The sequence below is a fragment of the Coregonus clupeaformis genome, chromosome 3 (genome assembly GCF_020615455.1).
Source record: "Coregonus clupeaformis isolate EN_2021a chromosome 3, ASM2061545v1, whole genome shotgun sequence".
Taxonomy (NCBI): Eukaryota; Metazoa; Chordata; class Actinopteri; order Salmoniformes; family Salmonidae; genus Coregonus; species Coregonus clupeaformis.
Window position 1 is genome coordinate 7435976 of NC_059194.1, and position 21695 is coordinate 7457670.

The window sequence follows — 21695 nt, forward strand, 5'->3', positions numbered from 1 at the left end:
GGCTTTGTTACTTTGGTCCCAGCTCTCTGCAGGTCATTCACTAGGTCCCCCCGTGTGGTTCTGGGATTTTTGCTCACCGTTCTTGTGATCATTTTGACCCCACGGGGTGAGATCTTGCGTGGAGCCCCAGATCGAGGGTGATTATCAGTGGTCTTGTATGTCTTCCATTTCCTAATAATTGCTCCCACAGTTGATTTCTTCAAACCAAGCTGCTTACCTATTGCAGATTCAGTCTTCCCAGCCTGGTGCAGGTCTACAATTTTGTTTTTGGTGTCCTTTGACAGCTCTTTGGTCTTGACCATAGTGGAGTTTGGAGTGTGACTGTTTGAGGTTGTGGACAGGTGTCTTTTATACTGATAACAAGTTCAAACAGGTGCCATTAATACAGGTAATGAGTGGAGGACAGAGGAGCCTCTTAAAGTAGTTGTTACAGGTCTGTGAGAGCCAGAAATCTTGCTTGTTTGTAGGTGACCAAATACTTATTTTCCAGCATAATTTGCAAATAAATTCATTAAATCCTACAATGTGATTTTCTGGATTTTTTTTTCTCAATTTGTCTGTCATAGTTGACATGTACCTATGATGAAAATTACAGGCCTCTCTCATCTTTTTAAGTGGGAGAACTTGCACAATTGGTGGTTGACTAAATACTTTTTTCCCCCCACTGTATGTATAAATTGTGCAAATCATATTGTAATCAAATCATATCATCTTATTAATGAAACTTTAGTAGGCTAGCTAGCAAAGGATATGACAGAAGGATTCTACATGGCAGACCAATGCAAACTCATCTCCCAGCATGTCCAGCCCATCCATTATCTCAGCCAATCGTGGCTAAACCAACTAGGCTTGTCATTTAGCATTTTTATTTGTGTTTACGGATGGAAAACAAGTTTGTTATTAAGGCACATTAAAGTTCACCTGTTTCAGAAGGCATTTCTGCCCCAAAAATGTTTATTTTGATAAAACATGTATGTTTATGTTCAAATGCCTCTCCTGTGAAGAAGTGACGTGCGACATTAGTTTCCTGAAATGAGTAACATATATGGATCTGTGCCATTTACTTTGAACTGGACTTTGTTTACAGCATGAGCGGTCGTGAGTAGATGTGCTGCTTTGAGATCAAAGAGAGAGCTGCATGTAGCCACGTGTACACATTTTGTGTATATCCTTTGCTATTTAGTGAGTTATTAGCCCAGTAGTAGAAAATGTGTAGTCAGCAATAGGGGAGTGATTGCTTCCTACAAGAGCACAAAATGTGTACATTTCTAAACATCTTTGAAAAGCGAGTCATAGGCATTGTTGTGTTTTGAGACAGACTTTAATAAACGAAGTAGCCAATAGGCAGAGGGTAGCATAATTTGTCTGATTCTCTGTAATAATGGTATGGGAATAATAATGCAATTTATTTTGTAAAATGGTTTCTTGCATCAAACAACACATCATTTTCAGTCACCTCCTTGTCTGAAGGACAAGTGGATCAACAGGTTAATGTCAAGCCCAGCCTGTTTTGAAAAAAAAGTATCATGGAATGTAGGCCTACATTGCTACTGTAGGCTGAATGATAGAACAGCTATTTCCATGTTTAAATGTTATGGGACGCATTTTCTCCATTGTTTTTGATGGTAGGCCACTGGTAGGCCTATATTATGATCAAATAGCCACAGCAGCCTACTTGGCCACTGTTAAAACTGTAACTTAAAGCGGGTACATCCTCAGTGTTCACAGTAAATGCGCGCTGGAAGTTGCACAGAATTTTCACAATGTTTAAGTTTGCGCTCAGCAGACCTGACATTTGCTGAGTGCAACAACAAAAAATAGAGGGAACATTGCTACAGAGTCCAATGGCCATGAGCTTTACACCACTCCAGCCAATGCTTGTCATTTCCCATGGTTATCTTAGGCTTGTGTGCGGCTGCTCGGCCATGGAAACCCATTTCATGAAGCTCGTGATGAACAGTTATTGTGCTGAAGTTGCTTCCAAAGGCAGTTTGGAACTCAGTAGTGAGTGTTGCAACCGAGGACAGACAATTTTTACGCACTATGCACTTCAGCACTCGGCGGTCCCGTTCTGTGAGCTTGTGTGGTCTACCACTTCTTGGCTGAGCCATTGTTGCTCCTAGATGCTTCCACTTCACAATAACAGCACTTACAGTTGACCGGGCAGCTCTAGCAGGGCAGACATTTGATGAACTGACTTGTTGGAAAGGTGGCATCCTATGACGGTGCCACGTTGAAAGTCACTGAGCTCTTCAGTAAGGCCATTCTACTGCCAATGTTTGTCTATGAATATTGCATGGCTGTGCACTCGATTTTATACACCTGTCAGCAATGGGTGTGGCTGAAATAGCCGAATCCACTAATTTGAAGGGATGTCCACATACTTTTGTATATATAGTGTATATTGACGACACACACACATTCACATTCCATCACACTCTTCACATACACTGCTGCTACTCTCTGTTTAAGATCTATGCCTAGTCACTTTTACCCCTACTTACATGTACATATTACCTCAATTACCTCAACTATCCCGTACCCCTGCACATTGACTTGGTACCGGTACTCCTTGTTATGGAGTATCGGTTTTCTTACTTACTCGTTATTGATATCTTAGTGTCTTACAATTTTTCACAAGTAATTTTTCCAACAATTGTTTACAGACAGATTATTTCACTTATAATTCACTGTATCACAATTCCAGTGGGTCAGAAGTTTACATACACTAAGTTGACTGTGCCTTTAAACAGCTTGGAAAATTCCAGAAAATGATGTCATGGCTTTAGAAGCTTCTGATAGGCTAATTGACATCATTTGAGTCAATTGGAAGTGTACCTGTGGATGTATTTCAAGACCTACATTCGAAATCAGTGCCTCTTTGCTTGACATGGGAAAATCAAAAGAAATCAGCCAAGACCTCAGAAAAAAATTGTAGACCTCCACAAGTCTGGTTCATCCTTGGGAGCAATTTCCAAATGCCTGAAGGTACCACGTTCATCTGTACAAACAATAGTATGGAAGTATAAACACCATGGGACGACGTAGCTGTCATACCGCTCAGGAAGGAGACGCATTCTGTCTCCTGGAGATTAACGTACTTTGGTGCGAAAAGGGCAAATCAATCCCAGAACAACAGCAAAGGACCTTGTGAAGATGCTGGAGGAAACGGGTACAAAAGTATCTATATCCACAGTAAAACGAGTCCTATATCGACATAACCTGAAAGGCTGCTCAGCAAGGAAAAAGCCACTGCTCCAAAACCGCCATAAAAAAGCCAGACTACGGTTTGCAACTGCACATGGGGACAAAGATCGTACTTTTAGGAGAAATGTCCTCTGGTCTGATGAAACAAAAATAGAACTGTTTGGCCATAATGACCATCGTTATGTTTGGAGGAAAAAGGGGGTTGCTTGCAAGCTGAAGATCACCATTCCAACCGTGAAGCACGGGGGTGGCAGCATTATGCTGTGGGGTTGCTTTGCAGCAGGAGGGACTGGTGCACTTCACAAAATAGATGGCATAATGAGGAAGGAAAATTATGTGGATATATTAAAGCAACATCTCAAGGTCAGGAAGTTAAAGCTTGGTCGCAAATGGGTCTTCCAAATGGACTGATCCCAAGCATAATTCCAAAGTTGTGGCAAAATGGTTGAAGGACAACAAAGTCAAGGTATTGAAGTGGCCATCACAAAGCCCTGACCTCAATCCTATAGAAAATGTGTGGGCAGAACTGAAAAAGCGTGTGCAAGCAAGGAGGCCTAAAAACCTGACTCCGTTACACCAGCTCTGTCAGGAGGAATGGGCCAAAATTCACCCAACTTATTGCGGGAAGCTTGTGGAAGGCTACTTGAAACATTTGACCCAAGTTAAACTATTTAAAGGCAATGCTAACAAATACAAATTGAGTGTATGTAAACTTCTGACCCACTGGGAATGTGATGAAATAAATCATTCTCTCTACTATTATTCTGACATTTCACATTCTTAAAATAAAGTGGTGATCCTAACTGACCTAAGACAGGGAATGTTTACTAGGATTAAATGTCAGGAATTGTGAAAACTGAGTTTAAACGTATTTGGCTAAGGTGTATGTAAACTTCTGACTTCAACTGTATATGTAAACATTAACCGTCAAACAATGTCAATGTTTACCTTTGGATATGGATTACCTGGTGCAACATGTAAGATAGCCATGTCATTGTGTTTTTTGTTAAATGGGTTCGTAAACAACTTGAATGGACTTGAGGGAGAGAGAGTTTAGGCTATGCCATGTTGTCTTCAGGTGATTTTCTGTTTTAATATGTTTATTTCACATTAGCTGATGTATGTCAGTGGAACTATTCCTTATGGTGGGCTGTCATATTATATGATCATTTGTGTGTCTGTCAGCAAGAACAGTACTGTTGTTCCTCATTCTTCTTTTATTGGTCCACTTCTTTCCGATTTTGCTGGTGTAACTACTTATTTGAAATCTAATATGCCTACTTGGTTCTTTTGAAAAGAAATCACAAGAGGCTATACATTTTTGAAGGCATTACTGTTATACTATTCCAGGTATTCCTTAAAGAGGTAGGGTTTCAAGTGTCTCCGGAAGGTGGTCAGTGACTCCGCTGTCCTGGCGTCGTCGGGGAGCTTGCGAATAGCTTTGACTGGGCTGAGCGGGAACTGTGCTTCCGTAGAGGTAGGGGGGCTAGCAGGCCAGAGGTGGATGAACGTAGTGCCCTCATTTGGGTATAGGGTCTGATCAGAGCCTGAAGGTAAGGAGGTGCCGTTCCCCTCACAGCTCCGTAGGCAAGCACCATGGTTTTGGAGTAGATGCGAGCTTCAACTGGAAGCCAGTGGAGTGTGCGGAGGAGTGGGGTGACATGAGAGAACTTGGGAAGGTTGAACACCAGACGGGCTGCAGCGTTCTGGATAAGTTGTAGGGGTTTAATGGCACAGGCAGGGAGCCCAGCCAACAGCGAGTTGCAGTAATCCAGATGGGAGATGACAAGTGCCTGGATTAGTACCTGTGCCGCTTTCTGTGTAAGGTAGGGTCGTACTCTGCGAATGTTGTAGAGCATGAACCTGCAGGATCTGGTCACTGCTTTGATGTTAGCGGAGAACGACAGGGTGTCCAGGGTCAAGCCAAGGTTCTTTGCACTCTGGGAGGAGGACACAATGGCGTTGTCAACCGTGATGGCTAGATCATGGAGCGGGCAGTCCTTCCCCGGGAGGAAGAGCAGCTCCGTCTTGTCGAGGTTCAGCTTGAGGTGGTGATCCACATCAAGGGATAGTTGACCCACATGTTTTATTTGTTAATAACAATTCTTAGTAGAGCTCATCTCTCAATGTTCATCTCAAAGGGCACCAGATCGATTTATTTAGCTGTTCAAATTCCATTTTTCTTCTATCTTGCTGACTGACTAGTCCCATCTGGCCGGTCGGTAGACCGGTCCCATCTGGCCCGCTGTTTGACCGGTCCCATCTAGCCCGGCCGACTGGTCCTTTCAAGCTGGTCAACTGGTCCGACCGACTGGTCCCATCTGGCTGGCCGACCCTATCCGGCTGGCCGGACGACTGGTTCCATCTGGCCGGATGACTGGTACATTGTGGCCGGCTCCATCCGGCCCACTGGCCGACTGGTCCCATTCTCAACCGACTGGAACTATCTGGAGGGCTGACTGTTACCATCTGGCCAGCCAGTCACATCTGGCCGGCCAACTGCTCCTTTCAAGCCGTCAACTGGTCCGGCCGACCGGACCCATCTGGTACATTCTTGCCGTCCGACCGGTCCCATCTGGCTGGCCGACTGGTACTATCTGGTTATAGATTCTATTTAAAAAAAAAAATCCTAGCTGTGGATATTGTGTAGCTAGGCATAGCGTGTGGCAAATCTGTAAGTGAACAGCATAAACTCACTTATGAATACAAAACAGGCCTTTCTCAATATTTCAAATACCATCGCGGGAAAACACAGTTTGGAAAGCAAGTGGCTCCTGCTGAAAATATAAGTCTAATCTGTCTGATGTAAGCTACCAAAATATTTTATCAAATTCCAAATAGGCCTATAGAGCGAACATTGTTTTACAAAGTAAAACAAGAGAGATATAGGCCTTTGGCATGAGGGCATCGGCCATCTCTGTTGCTGTCGAGTGAGCTGCACATCGTTGGGTGAGTCAGTGAGTACGGTTACATGCACACACAATAAAATGTGGTCCTCTGTAGCTCAGCTGGTAGAGCACGGCGCTTGTAACGCTAAGGTAGTGGGTTCGATCCCCGGGACCACCCATACACAAAAAAATAAAAAAAATAATGTATGCACGCATGACTGTAAGTCGCTTTGGATAAAAGCGTCTGCTAAATGGCATATTATTATATTATTATAAAATGATTGTGGATAGTCAGATTTTAATATTGTTTGTTTCAAACTTCTGAGTGATAGGAAGCACGAGCACCAATCAGCCGACACCAATGCTCACACACCCGTCGTTGCTATGACAACTAGCGTAGCCATGTCAGCAAATTACTGCTGTCTGAACACACACAATTTGGTCACTTGTAACTTGCTGTTTGGACAGTCAGTATTCCACAACGGGTTTGAAAATCAAAACCGATTCGAGCATTAAGGCCTGCAGTGTGAAATGCTTAATCTCCTCATACTATAGCCTGTCTCCACACACCTAATCCTAGGCTATTGATGGATTCAATACAAGGTAGTTTTTATTGATCTCAGATTCTGTTTGTCAGTCAAAGTAGTCTGTCGTTTCAATCATTTGTGCGGTATAAAAAAAAGTCTCCAGTCATGTAAAATGATGTAGAATTGCATGAAGTGCTTTTATAAAAGGGCAAATTTTTCCCAGACCCTAGGCTACTAAAAATAAGCTGATAGCCTACCCTCTTTTCCTGATGTCAATCATGTCTTTAGGAGGGACTGTAACTAACTTGCTAATTTTGATGAGTGAGTGTGTTGTTGCTGAAATAAATAGGACTCTGATCAAAAATGTAATGTTCGATACACAGGAAGTTAGTATGTTATACATTTCGAGATATGAATTGTGAAAGCCCCCACGTACATCGAATTAGCATAATATAAAATTCCATCAGTTTAAGCTAGAGATATATATTTTTGCGTTGGTTGCGTCTCAATCCACCGCATCCGCTGATGTAGCACTTCCACATCTGTGGTGAAAGGTTTGTCAGACCATGAGACATCCCGAAAATCGGTCTTCTCACAAAATCGTCTGTAGCGTCCGAACAAACTGTTATGACCCCTCTATGGAAAGATGAGACTCTCACTAACACGATGGTGTTCTCCGATTTGGGGACTTGTCTGAAGTCAGTACAGCTGATCGGCCAACTTCTGTCTGTAGCGTCTGAACAGTTTGGGCTACACACTAATATGACCCCTCTGTGGAAAGGTGAGACTCTCACGAAAACGTACACATTGGTTATTATGCTCACAGACCTCTCAAGACTCGTCTGAAGGTCTCCCGGTACCAGTTTTTATGGAAGCATATAGTATATGGAGACTGTTTAGTGCCAAAAAAGAAGGGGTTAAATACATGTAAAAATAAAATGTTCATCTTTCTTATATCTCTCATACATCTCTCATACACTTCAAAACAAACTTCCTTTTGATTTCTTTGGAGGGGACTATCTGTTGGTCCATGTAGTGAATCTGTTAATCAATGCGTTTGTATGGGCTAATAGCATTCAGGCCAAATATGGGGCGGCAGGTAGCTTAGTGGTTAAGAGTGTTGTGCCAGTAACCGAAAGGTCGCTGGTTCTAATCCCCTAGGTGAAAAATCTGTCAATGTGCCCTTGAGCAAGGCACTTAACCCTAATTGCTCTGGATAAGAGCGTCTGCTAAATGACTAAAATGTAAATAACATTTTTCATCAAATATAGTTTTTTACATCATTTTCTTGATTCTTCAAGGGGTCTTAACTCCAAATCAAATAGCAAAATGATCCTTGGTGTGACCTTCTATAAAAAACAATTCCATATAGCTTAATAGAACCCCCCCCTTCCCCCAGTTTATGTAGACATAAAAAGGTTGTTCTTTGCAGAGTACAGTACAGAGGGCGTTAATGAAGTCGGTGAGAATCAAGTTCTTTCTCATTATTGTCCATCAGGGGGCACTGTAGCCCTTCAGAACCACCTCGCCTATAAAAGTAACTCCCTTGAAACATGTCTGAGGCATAATTTCATTGGTCAAAGCATACAATGATTTAGGCATTATGCAGCAGGAGTAATACCAAGCTGGCAAATAGGTGATTTCTTGTGAAGCAAAAATGTGATGTACAAAGAAGAATATTAAACATGTATTTTTATACTGTTGTTGACGCTATTTTGCTAAACAAAATGTTACAGTATGGCCCGTTGTTACACTAACGTAGAACTTTTGGATTGCAGAGTGAAAAAAAGAGAGGTGAAAAGCAAGTGTGAGGGGAGGATGTGCAGGTTTATCCATTGCCAATTGTGGGTGACCTGCAAGGGTGGATAGTGAACAACCTTATGGTTTCCATAGTAATTACCTCAGCACACACCTCTTGTGAGTCACTTGTTTGCACTGTCTTTTACTCAGAGGGAGCTATGTGTTTAGCTACATGTAAAACAAGAGGAGGGGATATAGTAGACAATGAGAGGATGGAGACATGGAAAAAGAAAGAAGAGCGAGAAGGAGAGAGAGCGAGCGAGAAGGAGAGAGTGAGCGAGAAGGAGAGAGAGCGAGCGAGGAGAGAGTGAGCGAGAAGGAGGGAGAGAGAGTGAGCGAGAAGGAGGGAGAGCGAGCGAGAAGGAGAGAGAGAGAGCGAGCGAGAAGGAGGGAGAGAGAGCGAGCGAGAAGGAGGGAGGGAGAGCGAGCGAGAAGGAGAGAGAGAGAGCGAGCGAGAAGGAGGGAGAGAGAGCGAGCGAGAAGGAGGGAGAGAGAGCGAGCGAGAAGGAGGGAGAGCGAGAGGGAGAATGAAAGAGTGAGAAGGAGAGAGGGAGAGGAGAGAAGAGAGAGAAGGGGGGGGGAAAACAAAGGTCTTTGTGATTAACCTTTTGCTCTGTAGGAGACCCAGTGTAGGAGACCCAGTGTAGGAGACCCCTTTCTTCAGGTTTGACGAGAAGGGAAGACCAGTTACACACTATCCTAACTGCTGTGACTGTGGCTTAGACGTTGCAGATCTGACCAACACCATATACCTGATGGCTTCACAATAGAAACTAAGTCCGTTCAACAAGACAGTCTTTTTCAGCTTCATATATATTTATTAATATTAGCTAACAATCCGAAAGCGTTGTTGAAGACTAACTGTTAAAAGCTGAACATGGTTTGTGCAGACATCTTCCTTAAATACACATATGAGTCAAAGCCATTGTAACAAGCAATGCGATTGCGGACCATGATTATCACTACTGAAATTACCCCTTCCATTGCTGTGAAGAGCAGGCTGTTTAGCAGTCACTAAGTAACATACATTCCCACTCGTGTGCCAGTTTTGTGCTGAATCAACTCTCCTACCCACACTAAAGCTAATTAATGCTGTAGCTTTGCTGGTTAATTGGGGCCCTAAACAATCGGAAGGCACATTGCCCCCTTGATACAAGCTTTCTTTACAATAGGAGCATTTGTTAATTCCAACTCCAGCCTCTGTTTATTCTCATCCCCCACTCCTCTCTCTCTCTCTTTCTGTCTCTCTAATTGCTCTATGACCCCATCTCTCTTTATTTACCCCTCTCTCTCTTGCACTCTCTCCCTCTGCCATCTCTCTGTGCCTCCCCCATCTCCACCCCCCCTCTCTCTACCTCCATAAGAGGAGTGAGGGTAAAGATGGCTGACATGTTGTGTCCCTGCTCACTGCTCCACCCTGCTCCCAGTCTGCTCCTCCACCCTGCTCCCAGTCTGCTCCTCCACCCTGCTCCCAGTCTGCTCTACGACCCTGCTCCCAGTCTGCTCCTCCACCCTGCTCCCAGTCTGCTCCTCGACCCTGCTACCAGTCTGCTCCTCGACCCTGCTCCCAGTCTGCTCTACGACCCTGCTCCCAGTCTGCTCCTCGACCCTGCTCCCAGTCTGCTCCTCGACCCTGCTCCCAGTCTGCTCCTCGACCCTGCTCCCAGTCTGCTCCTCGACCCTGCTCCCAGTCTGCTCTACGACCCTGCTCCCAGTCTGCTCCTCGACCCTGCTCCCAGTCTGCTCTACGACCCTGCTCCCAGTCTGCTCCTCCACCCTGCTCCCAGTCTGCTCCTCCACCCTGCTCCCAGTCTGCTCCCTCCACCCTCCTCCCAGTCTGCTCCTCCACCCTCCTCCCAGTCTACTCCTCCACCCTCCTCCCAGTCTGCTCCTCCACCCTCCTCCCAGTCTGCTCCTCCACCCTCCTCCCAGTCTGCTCCCTCCACCCTCCTCCCAGTCTGCTCCCTCCACCCTCCTCCCAGTCTGCTCCCTCCACCCTCCTCCCAGTCTGCTCCCTCTACCCTCCTCCCAGTCTGCTCCTCCACCCTCCTCCCAGTCTACTCCTCCACCCTCCTCCCAGTCTGCTCCCTCCACCCTCCTCCCAGTCTACTCCTCCACCCTCCTCCCAGTCTGCTCCTCCACCCTCCTCCCAGTCTGCTCCTCCACCCTCCTCCCAGTCTGCTCCTCCACCCTCCCAGTCTGCTCCTCCACCCTCCCAGTCTGCTCCTCCACCCTCCCAGTCTGCTCCCTCTACCCTCCTCCCAGTCTGCTCCCTCCACCCTCCTCCCAGTCTACTCCTCCACCCTCCTCCCAGTCTGCTCCTCCACCCTCCCAGTCTGCTCCCTCTACCCTCCTCCCAGTCTGCTCCCTCTACCCTCCTCCCAGTCTGCTCCCTCTACCCTCCTCCCAGTCTGCTCCCTCTACCCTCCTCCCAGTCTGCTCCCTCCACCCTCCTCCCAGTCTGCTCCTCCACCCTCCTCCCAGTCTGCTGCTCCACTCTGCTCCCAGGTTCTGGCACCAATTAAAGCCTTAAACAACCATCAAACTAAAGCGACATGCAGGGGCCAACTACGCAACATCCCCAGTGGGAAGACTTTCAGAAATGTGGAGAGCGAGAGCAGGGGGAAGGAGGTGGAAGAGGGTGTGTACTTGTGTATGTGTTCATAAAATCTGGGTGCGTTTATGGGTCTATGCAAAAGCCTTGAAGACAGAACTGAATCACACACACACACTAGCTTCAGGGGTCTAAAGCAGGGGTCTAAAGCATGGCTAGAACAGCAGGTCCTACCAGTGCTCGTTTTCATTATTGATCCCTGTAATATTGACCAGGGGAGTGTGTATCAGTGAGGCCATCCTCCCAACTGGCTGTATCTCTTCAATAATCATCTCATTGTTCCAGGCTATCACATGCAATAAGTACACATAGAGATACTTCCACACAAAGCAGGCATGCAGAAAGTGATACACCCTCATTCATACACCCTCTTTCATACACCCTCTTTCATACACCCTCACTTTCAAGGCTTTCTTGTCTAGCGAAGATTCTTGAATCCATGGTAAATGTTTTCTATCTGAGAAATGTATTTTGAATGTAAACCAATCAGGGTTTAGGCCTGGGCATAACACTATTACAGCAACCAATTTAGTTGTTAATGATCTTGCCAATGCTTTAGACACTAAAATGAAATGTGCTGCTTTGTTTGTGGACCTGTCAAATGCTTTTGATACTGTTGATCATGCTATTTTATTGAATAAGTTGTCCTCAATAGGCATGAGCTCTGACACCTGTTCATGGTTTCATGATTATCTTAGTGACAGAACTCAGGCCATCGTGATTGATAGGGTTAAGTACATAAAGGTGTACCACAGGGGTCGATTTAGGGACCTGTTATCTTTTTTTATATAAACACCATTGGTCAATTTTAAACTTAATCTACATGCAGATGATCCTATTATGTATGCTATTGCCCTGACTGTTGATCTGGCTGTGTCAAAAATACTGTCTGATTTTATATCTATGCAGGAATCCCTTGCTGATTTAAAACTTGTGCTTAATACCGACAAAACAAAATACATGTTGTTTTTAAGAATGTTTCAGATTAACTGTTCACTCATTAGATGGTTCTCCAATCGAACGTGTTCCTGCATATAAATACTTAGGCATTTGGATTAATATGGATTTTACCTTTAAAAAAGATATACTGTTGAAGTTGGAAGTTTACATACACCTTAGCCAAATACATTTAAACTCAGTTTTTCACAATTCCCGACATTTAGTCCTAGTAAAAATTAGGATCACCACTTTATTTTAAGAATGTGAAATGTCAGAATAAAAGTAGAGTGATTTATTTCAGCTTTTATTTCTTTCATCACATTCCCAGTGGGTCAGAAGTTTACATTCACTCAATTAGTATTTGGTAGCATTGCCTTTAAATTGTTTAACTTGGGTCAAAAGTTTCGGGAGCCTTCCACAAGCTTCCCACATCAAGTTGGGTGAATTTTGACCCATTCCTCCTGACAGAGTGGGTGTAACTGAGTCAGGTTTGTAGGCCTCCTTGCTCGCACACGCCTTTTCTGTTCTGCCCACAAATGTTCTATAGGATTGAGGTCAGGGCTTTATGATGGCCACTCCAATACCTTGACTTTGTTGTCCTTAAGCCATTTTGCCACAACTTTGGAAGTATGCTTGGGGTCATTGTCCATTTGGAAGACCCATTTGCGACCAAGCTTTAACTTCCTGACTGATGTCTTGAGATGTTGCTTCAATATATTCACATAATGATGCCATCTGTTTTGTGAAGTGCACCAGTCCCTCCTGCAGCAAAGCACCCCCACAGCATGATTCTGCCACCCTCGTTCTTCATGGTTGGGATGGTGTTCTTCGGCTTGCAAGCAACCCCCTTTTTCCTCCAAACATAACTATGGTCATTATGGGCAAACAGTTATATTTTTGTTTCATCAGACCAGAGGACATTTCTCCAAAAAGTCTGATCATTGTCGCATGTGCAGTTGCAAACCGTAGTCTGGCTTTTTTATGGCGGTTTTGGAGCATTGGCTTCTTCCTTGCTGAGCGGCCTTTCAGGTTATGTCGCTATAGGACTCGTTTTACTGTGGATATAGATACTTTTGTACCTGTTTCCTCCAGCATCTTCACAAGGTCCTTTTGCTGTTGTTCTGGGATTGATTTGCACTTTTCGCACCAAAGTACATTCATCTCTAGGAGACAGAACGCGTCCCTTTCCTGAGCGGTATGACGGCTGCGTGGTCCCATGGTGTTTATACTTGCATACTATTGTTTGTACAGATGAACTTGGTACCTTCAGGCATTTTGAAATTGCTCCCAACAATTTTTTTTCTGAAGTCTTGGCTGATTTTCTTTTGATTTTCCCATGATGTCAAGCAAAGAGGCACTGAGTTTGAAGGTAGGCCTTGAAATACATCCACAGGTACACATCCAATTGTGTCATGGACAAAGTAGATGTCCTAACCGACTTGCCAAAACTATAGTTTGTTAACAAGAAATTTGTGGAGTGGTTGAAAAACAAGTTTTAATAACTCCAACCTAAGTGTATGTAAACTTCCGACTTCAACTGTAGATGAGCTGGTTAAGAAGCTAAGATTTAGAGTTGACTTTTTATACAGAAACAGATCTTGCCTTTCTCTAAGCAGTTGGATGCAGATTATTTAGTCAACCTTTTTATCTGTTCTTGATTATGGTGATATTATTTATCAAAGTGCAGCTACTACTACTCTTAAACCTTTGGATGCCATCTACTGTAGTGCCCTTCATTTTGTTACTCATCACTGTATCAAAACTGTCACCTGTATCAAAATGTTGGTGGACGCTGAAGACCCGTAGATCTCTACATTACACCCTTCATAAACTTCCGCCGTATCTAACTTTGCTGTTGTAGTATAGATATCTGAGTTGCCTATTCACAGGATTGGTTAACTCTTGGGTACAGGAACAATGCTTCAAGATGGCCACCATTGTTCCTGTACCCAAGAAAGCAAAGGTAACTGAACTAAATGACCATCGCCCCATAGCACTCACCTCTGTCATCATGAAGAGCTTTGAGAGACTAGTCAAGGATCATGTCACCTCTACCTTACCTGTCACCCTAGACCCACTTCAATTTGCTTACCGCCCCAATAGATCCACAGACGATGCAATCGGCGTCACTATCCCATCTGGACAAGAGGAATAACTATGTAAGAATGCTGTTCATTGACTATAGCTCAGCATTCATTTACATTTTAGTCATTTAGCAGACGCTCTTATCCAGAGCGACTTACAGGAGCAATTAGGGTTAAGTGCCTTGCTTAAGGGCACATCGACAGATTTTTCACCTAGTCGGCTTGGGGATTAGAACCAGCGACCTTTCGGTTACTGGCACAACGCTCTTACCCACTAAGCTACCTGCCGCCTTTAACACCATAGTACCCTCCAAGCTCATCATTAAGCTCGAGGCCCTGGGTCTGAACCCCACCCTGTGCAACTGGGTCCTGGACTTCCTGACAGGCCGCCCCCAGGTGGTGAAGGTAGGAAACAACATCTCCACTTCGCTGATCCTCAACACTGGGGCCCCACAAGGGTGCGTGCTCAGCACCCTCCTGTACTCCCTGTTCACCCATGACTGCTTGGCCAAGCACGCCTCCAACTCAATCATCAAATTTGCAGACGACACAACAGTAGTAGGCTTGATTACCAACAATGATGAGACCGCCTACAGGGAGGAGGTGAGGGCTCTGGGAGTGTGGTGCCAGGAAAATAACCACTCAACGTCAACAAAACAAAGGAGATGATCGTGGACTTCAGGAAACAGCAGAGGGTGCACCCCCCTACCCACATCGACGGGACCACAGTGGAGAAGGTGGAAAGCTTGAAGTTCCTTGACGTACACATCACTGACAAATTGAAATGGTCCACCCACGCATACAGTGTGGTGAACAAGGTGCAACAGAGCCTCAACCTCAGGAGGCTGAAGAAATTTGGCTTGGCACCTAAAACCCACAAACTTTTACAGATGCACAATTGAGAGCATCCTGTCGGGCTGTATCACCGCCTGGTACAGCAACTGCACCGCCCGCAACCGCAGGGCTCTCCAGAGGGTGGTGCAGTCTGCCGAACGCATTACCGGGGGCAAGCTACCCGCCCTCCAAGACACCTACAGTACCCGATGTCACAGGAAGGCCAAAAAGATCATCAAGGACATCAACCACCTGAGCCACTGCCTGTTCACCCCGCTATCATCCAGAAGGCGAGGTCAGTACAGGTGCATCAAAGCTGGGACCGAGATAATGAAAAAACGCTTCTATCTCAAGGCCATCAGACTGTTAAATAGCCATCACTAGCACATTAGAGGCTGCTGCTGCCTATTGAAATCACTGGCCACTTTAAGAAATGGAACACTAGTCACTTTAATGTTTACATATCTTGCACTACTCATCTCATATGTACAGTTGAAGTCGGAAGTTTACATACACTTAGGTTGGAGTCATTAAAACTCGTTTTTCAACCACTCCACAAATTTCTTGTTAACAAACTATAGTTTTGGCAAGTCGGTTAGGACATATACTTTGTGCATGACACAAGTAATCTTTCCAACAATTGTTTCCAGACAGATTATTTCACTTATAATTCAATGTATCTCAATTCCAGTGGGTCAGAAGTTTACATACACTAAGTTGAATGTGCCTTTAAACAGCTTGGAAAATTCCAGAAAATGATGTCATGGCTTTAGAAGCTTCTGATAGGCTAATTGACATAATTTGAGTCAATTTGAGGTGTACCTGTAGATGTATTTCAAGGCCTACCTTCAAACTCAGTGCCTCTTTGCTTGACATCATGGGAAAATCAAAAGAAATCAGCCAAGACCTCAGAAAAAAAAAATACGCAAGTATAAACGCCATGGGACCACGCAGCCGTCATACCGCTCAGGAAGGAGACGCGTTCTGTCTCCTAGAGATGAACGTACTTTGGTGCGAAAAGTGCAAATAAATCCCAGAACAACAGCAAAAGACCTTGTGAAGATGCTGGAGGAAACAGGTACAAAAGTATCTATATCCACAGTAAAACGAGTCCTATATCGACGTAACCTGAAAGGCCACTCAGCAAGGAAGAAGGCACTGCTCCAAATCTGCCATAAAAAAGCGAGACTACAGTTTGCAACTGCACATGGGGACAAAGATCGGACTTTTTGGAGAAATGTCCTCTGGTCTGATGAAACAAAAATTTAACTGTTTGGCCACAATGACCATCGTTATGTTTGGAGGAAAAAGGGGGTTGCTTGCAAGCCGAAGAACACCATCCCATCCGTGAAGCACGGGGGTGGCAGCATCATGGTGTGGGGTTGCTTTGCTGCAGGAGGGACTGTTGCACTTCACAAAATAGATGGCATCATGAGTAAGGAAAATTATGTGGATATATTGAAGCAACATCTCAAGATAGCATTCAGGAAGTTAAAGCTTGGTCACAAATGGGTCTTACAAATGGACAATGAACCTAAGCATACTTCCAAAGTTGTGGTAAAATGGCTTAAGGACAACAAAGTCAAGTCAATCCTATAGAAAATGTGTGGGCAGAACTGAAAAAGCATGTGCGAGCAAGGAGGCCTACAAACCTGACTCAGTTACACCAGCTCTGTCAGGAGAAATGGGCCAAAATTCACCCAACTTATTGTGGGAAGCTTGTTGAAGGCTATCCGAAACGTTTGACCCAAGTTAAACAATTTAAAGGCATTGCTACCAAATACTAATTGAGTGTATGTAATCTTCTGACCAACTGGGAATGTGATGAAATAAATAAAAGCTGAAATAAATCACTCTACTACTATTCTGACATTTCACATTCTTAAAATAAAGTGGTGATCCTAACTGACCTAAGATAGGGAATTTTTACTAGGATTAAATGTCAGGAATTGTGAAAAACTGATTTTAAATGTATTTGGCTAAGGTGTATGTAAACTTCCGACTTCAACTGTATTCTATTCTATAATATTCTACTGTATCTTAGTCAATGCCGCTTCGTCATTGCTTGTCCATATATGTATATATTCTTAAATTCCATTCCTTACTAGATTTGTGTGTATTGGGTATATGTTGTGAAATTGTTAGATATTACTTGTTAGATATTACTGCACTGTCGGAGCTAGAAGCACAAGCATTTTGCTACACCCGCAATAACATCTGCTAAACACGTGTATGTGACAAATACCGATTTGAGGTTCTCAGGGTCTCCACCGAGCTAGGTAAATCTGCTTTTAGTTTTAATGCACCATACTGCTGGAACAAAATCCAAAATACATTTCATCTTGATGTTTCGGTGCCATTCGGGCAATTTAATGTATTGATTGAGGACTTATTTGTGGAGGAATGTAACTGTTTTTTTTCTGGGTGATTTTGTGATTGTTTTATTTGTGCTTCCCATGACTGTTTTAATGTGTGTGTGTGTATCTCTCTCTTTCTTTCTTTCTCTTTCTCTCTCTCAATCAATCAATCTTGGGTATAATTTGTATATTTATGTTGTATTATACAGGGTGCATTTGAAAAAGAGACCTAGGTCTCAATATGTCTTACAATAAAGGTTGAATAAATAAATACAAATACACTCTTACTCATACACCTTCACTCCCTCACCCATACACCCTCACTAATAAACTCTCACTTATGCACCCTCACCCTCACTCATACACCCTCACCCTTACTCATACACCCTCACTCAAGATAAGTACTGTGCCGGGTCAGAACATAGTCATTCAGGTAAAGTTGATTGTCTGCAGAATTCATAAGAAGCTTTGCATTGTGCCACTATTTTTTCAACTTTGTTTGTAATAAGCCAGTAATAATGTAGACATTAATTAGCAGCCAAATGAAGAAATGTAAGTGGTGTCAACTAACTCTTCAGATGTTACAACATACAGTGCTTACGGAAAGTATTCAGACCCCTTCACTTTTTCCACATTTTGTTAAGTTACAGCCTTATTCTAAAATGAATTACATTGTTTTGTTCCCTAATGAATCTACACAGAACACCCCATAATGACAAAGCAAAAACTGGTTTTTAGAAATTTTTACAAATGTATTAAAAAGAAAAAACAGTAATCACATTTCCATAAGTATTCAGACCCTTTACTCAGTACTTTGTTGAAGCACGTTTGGCAGCGATTACAGCCTTGAGTCTTCTTGGGTATGACGCTACAAGCTTGGGGCATTCTTCTCTGTAGATCCTCTCAAGCTCTGTCAGGTTGGATAGGGAGCGTTGCTGTATAGCTATTTTCATGCCTCTCCAGAGATGTTCGATCGGATTGAAGTCTGGGCTCTGGCTGGGCCACTCAAGGACATTGAGACTTGTCCCGAGGCCACTCCTACGTTGTATTGGCTGTGTGCTTAGGGTCGTTGTCCTGTTGGAAGGTGAACCTTCGTCCCAGTCTGAGGTCATGAGCGCTCTGGAGTAGATTTTCATCAAGGATCTTTCTGTACTTTGCTCCGTTCAACTTTCCCTCAATCCTGACTAGTCTCCCAGTCCATGCCACTGAAAAACATCCCCACAGCATGACACTGCCACCACCATGCTATTGGCCAGGTGATGAACGGTGCCTGGTTTCCTCCAGACGTGACCCTTGGCATTCAGGCCAAAGAGTTCAATCTTGGTTTCATCAGACCAGAGACTCTTGTTTCTTATGGTCTGAGAGTAATTCAGGTGTCTTTTGGCAAACTCCAAGCAGGCTGTCATGAGCCTTTTACTGAGGAGTGGAATCTGTCTGGCAACTCTAACATAAAGGCCTGATTGGTAGAGAAACTCTGGAGCTCTGTCAGAGTGACCATCAGGTTCTTGGTCACCTCCCTGACCAAGGCCCTTCTCCCCCGATGGCTCAGCTTGGCTGGGCGGCCAGCTCTAGGAAGAGTCTTGGTGGTTTGAAACTTCTTCCATTTGAGAATGATGGAGGCCACTGTGTTCTTGGGGACCTTCAATTCTGCAGAATTTTTTGGTACCCTTCCCCAGATCTGTGCCTCAACATAATCCTGTCTCGGAGCTCTACGGACAATTCTTTCGACCTCATGGCTTGGTTTTTGCTCTGACATGCACTGTCAACTGTGGAACTTTATATAGACAGGTGTGTGCCTTTCCAAATCATGTCCAATCAATTGAATTTACCACAGGTGGACTCCAATCAAGTTGTAGAAACATCTCAAGGATGATCAATGGAAACACGATGCACCTGAGCTCAATTTTGAGTCTAATATCAAAGGGTCTGAATACTTATGTAAAAAAGGTATGTTTGCAAAAATGTCTAAACCTGTTTTTGCTCTGTCATTAACAAAATGTTGAAAATGTGAAGGTGTCTGAATACTTTCCGAATGCACTGTATATACATTTTAAATACATTCTGTAATATATGTCGGAATGTATTTAAAATATATTAAAGAAATGTGTTTGTATACATTATTTGACCAATTTTTTATATTTCACATGTATCCAATTTTTTAAAATATAAAATGTTATTTTGTATGCTTTTTTCCCCCCAGATGGTCAAAGACATTTTCGTTATTTGCTGTCACATATGGTTAATAAAGTTGTATTTTATTATATTTTATAACATCCTGCTTCGTTAGGACAGCAATAATTCAAGCCATTCATTCAAAATTTCTGCTCTCCTGAGTGTACACTTTCCTGTTTATGTTGCAGGTGCAGTAAAGAAGTGGGACCTGAAGGCACCGATCAAGATATCAAGGGTGCCATGGCAGAGCACCTCAAGCATGCGCCGGGGAGAACGGGGGGTGGTGGCAACAAGAATCATTGATTGGGCTCCAGACTCTATGCTAGAGGTGTAACAGTTCACTGGACAGAACCGGTTTGTTATATGTCGTCGTTTCGTGGTTGGTTTAAAGTTTTGGTTTTACTATGCATTTTTGCATCTGCCGTTTTCACATTTAACAGTGTTGTTTCCCAGCCATCTGCATCCACTCACCATTCCTGATGAACGACCACTGCGCTGCTGCTGACCCCAGGGCCAGGAGGTTGCCAACTTCAACAGCCAGGGATTGTTAGAGCAGGTGTTCTTCCATATTGACACCTGTGTTAGTTACCCTGATTGTGGCCACTATTTTCACATCTCCTGCTTTTCCAAAATCTCTCATAACATGGCACCGAACACACATTTAGTTTTTTGCCCTAGCACTACACAGCTGATTCAAATAATCAAAGCTTGATGATGAGGTGGTTATTCGAATCAGCTGTGTAGTGCTGAGGTAAAAACCACAACGTGCACCAAGGGGGACCCCAGGACCGAGTTTGGGAAACCCTGCCTTAGGGTAGAGTCCTGCATCGGTTGGTTGCGCCAATTTTGAGCATTCTATAAGTCTGCGGGCAGTGTTGCAATCAAAAACAAACATGTCACCCGTTTGTTGCGGTTTTAGCCATGACAATAAAATTGTAACTTGTAATTTCATTATTTTGTCAGATTGGCACTGAGACAGGATGCTTGCGCACACAGACAGTGGTATAGCTTTCCCTCCACTTTCCCTTCCCATCATCTTACTTTCTCACAGTCACCATTTTCTCCCTATAAGGTAGCTAGGCCTACACGAAGTGGCAACGTTTGAGAACAGAATGAGAGGAAGGAAATTATGGAAAACAGTTCACAGGTGAAGTTACAAGTTTGGAAAGATATCGTTGATGTTATCCTTGGATGGATTTTCACTCAGCATGCATATCCGTGTTGATTGACAGTTCCAAAACAGGCAATTCCTTCGACCTCATGGCTTGGTTTTTGCTCTGACATGCACTGTTAACTGTGGGACCTTATATAGACAGGTGTGTGACTTTCCAAATCATGTCTAATCAATCAAATTTACCACAGGTGGACTGCAATCAAGTTTTAGAAACATCTCAAGGATGATCAATGGAAACAGGATGCACCTGAGCTCAATTTCGAATCTCATAGCAAACGGTCTGAATACTTATGTAAATAAGGTATTTCTGTTTTATTTTTTATAAATGTGCAAAAATGTCAGAACCCGTTTTCGCTTTTGTCATTATGGGGTATAGTGTGTATATCAGGGGTGTCAAACATCCGGCCCGCGGGCCGGATCAGGCCCGCAAACGGGTTTAATCCGGCCCGCGAGATGATTAAAAAAAAAAAAAAAGTTTTTTTTTTTTTTTTTTTTGTAAAGTATAAAAAAGCGCTGCAATTTTTCAATAAAATAAACTGCTGTTCCAATTGCGTCCACTGGATGGCGCAATAGCAATTGTGTTAAGCAAGCAAACTGTTACGGCTTCTACTTTTAACATTATGTGCTTTGGCACCCTCATTGCCCCAATATGTCTCTGTCAAAAAAGAGAAAAGTGGACGCAGAGTGCAGAGTGTTCCAAGAAAAATTGTCATCCTATTTATTCACGGAATTGAATGGGAAAGCTGTATGTTTGGTGTGTTCAGAGCATGTTGCAGTGCCGAAAGAATATAACCTTCGTCGCCACTATGTGAGTCTTCATGCCGACAAATATGACAACTTTCAAGGACAGCGGAGATGAGAGAAGGTGAATGAACTGTTGGCGGGTCTGAAGAAACAGCAGTCTGTGTTTACTCACAGCCGAGACATCAGTGACGCTGCAGTGAAAGCTAGCTACCTCATTGCTAATGAAATCGCAGTGGCTTCAAAACCATTTAGTGAGGGTTAATTTGTAAAAACATGCATGATGAAGGCAGCGGAGATTGTGTGCCCTGAAAAGCGGCAGGCTTTTTGCAAATATCAGCCTGACAAGAAACACAGT